The following is a 1,888-nucleotide window of genomic DNA, read 5'->3' as shown; positions in this document are numbered from 1 at the left end:
CCCCCCCCGAGCCTAGCCTACGCCACCCTGACTTGGCGCAATCTGTTCCCCGTGAATAAAAGGTATAGGGCAAAGTGCCCTTACGTGGCCACCGTTCTTCAGTATTTCTACCATACCGAACGGTTCATTTTTCGAGACCAGTTTTAGCGATGGTTTAGTTTCACTGGATGGATTGTTGGGTGTCCTTACCGCCGTATCTGGGCGTTTGAATTGCTGGCAGAAATATAGAAGCCCAGGTTGGTATTATTGGACACAACAGTTTTTTTCTTACATGTAAACATAAAAATTATCATTAAAAAAACAAAGTTTGAAAGCCAGTAGGAATTGTGATCGTCCTTCCTCGTGACTATAACGCTGCACCGCGGTGGGCTCTCCCAGCCCGGGCCGAGCGGAATGACTGCAGCTCGACCCGCTGCCGATGGACACAACCGTGACAGGCTTCCACTTTCGTTTTCGCGATGTTGTGATTCCGGGCGCAGCGTCACTCACTCACCGGACGCGCAAGGCAGCGCCTGCAGACAGCTCGGCTCGCCCGGCGGGCCCTGCCTGCACGTGCACGCCGGTGCACCAATCCCCCCCCCACCCCCACCCCCCTTCACACACACCCGTTTTCCTTTCCTTCAGTCCATCTTTCCTAACGCAGGTCCGCAGTCCGCAGGTCCTTTGCCGCAGCGTCCAAACCAACCAACTAACCAACCCCGCGCAAAGGAGCCGGATTCCGCGCAACTCGTCAATAACCGTCGATAACCGTGCACTTCGAGGGCCGCCGATTGATCTCGCGCTGCTCCTCGGGATGCTCCAGGAGGGCGGCTTCCCCAGCTGTCATCCCGGCCGCCACGGGGGCTTATCTGCCGCCAGGTCAGGGGCTTGCAACACCGCGTGGCGCCACGGGCGACCCGCGCAGGGCGGGGCGGGGCGGGAGCGCTAGGGATCCTCTCGGATTAGAGCGGGCAGGCAATAGAGATGTTTACCTCCCCCACACGCCTCCTCCCCGCCCCCCGCCGCCCGGGCCGCGCGGTCGCTCGCCGCGGGAGAAAGCTGGCCGCCAGCTCGGCTGCCCGCGGCCGGCTGCCCGCCGGCCCCGTCTGTCCGGCCGGCCGCGGGGCCCGAGCGGCGAGGCAGCGGACCCGCGCACCTGCGACGCCAACCCCTTCGCGGGGGCGGACCCGGGGCCGGGGGCGCGCCAGACGCCGCCTGGGGGCAGGTCAGGGAGGGAACAACCCCTCGGCGGCGGCCCAGCCCCGGAGGCGGCACGGGGGCCCGGCAGGAGCGCCGCCCCCGCCACAGATGGGGCCTGACACACATGCGGGCAGGGTCCCCCCACCGCCCCCCCAGCCCGGCCCGGCCGGCAGGTACTCCCAAGGTTGCGAGCCAGCCAGGCTACGTGAACCTCGTCATATTATGCAGTCGGGAGAGGGGGCCGGGGGCGGCTCGGGGGGCGGCGGTACCTAACCGCGATTAGCAAGGGCGTAAGTCTTCGGCCAAGGGCGCCTTGGCTCACCAAGGCTCACGAAATTTGTCCGCTATTGTATGACTGACGCACGATAACAAATTTGCAATTGCCACTTTACATTTCCGCTTCCGACGACAAACTGGGAAATTTGGTTCATCATCGGTCATCGCCAGTCGAACTGCATGATTTGCGGGGCTTATATCGGCAGAAGAAAAAGTAAAAAGTCTCCAGCCTGGACCACTCGTCTTAAACACTGAGCACACACAGCGCGTGGAAACAAATTGGCCCAATTTTCGCGCCGATTCTCCTCCGCGTCGCCTCGCCAGCTCCACGCCGCGTCAGGGCTCCGCTTGGATAATGGCCCAGGGCGGACCTTTTACAATCCAAATAAAGTATCTCGTTACTTGTTTGCTTGTAGCAGCAGCACCAGGGCGC

At 62.3% G+C, this 1,888-nt stretch overlaps 1 protein-coding gene across 4 annotated transcripts in view; it reads right to left on the bottom strand.

Annotated features, from left to right (window-relative positions):
- The window catches only part of LOC113207392 (formin-J), a 66,005-nt gene that overhangs the window by 39,389 nt on the left and 24,728 nt on the right, over nt 1-1,888 (bottom strand). The window lies entirely within an intron of this gene.

The sequence above is a fragment of the Frankliniella occidentalis genome, unplaced genomic scaffold (genome assembly GCF_000697945.3).
Source record: "Frankliniella occidentalis isolate FOCC.00 unplaced genomic scaffold, Focc_3.1 Scaffold20, whole genome shotgun sequence".
NCBI classification, from domain to species: domain Eukaryota; kingdom Metazoa; phylum Arthropoda; class Insecta; order Thysanoptera; family Thripidae; genus Frankliniella; species Frankliniella occidentalis.
The sequence above is the reverse complement of the archived record's forward strand: the minus strand, read 5'-3'. Positions and strand labels throughout refer to the sequence as shown.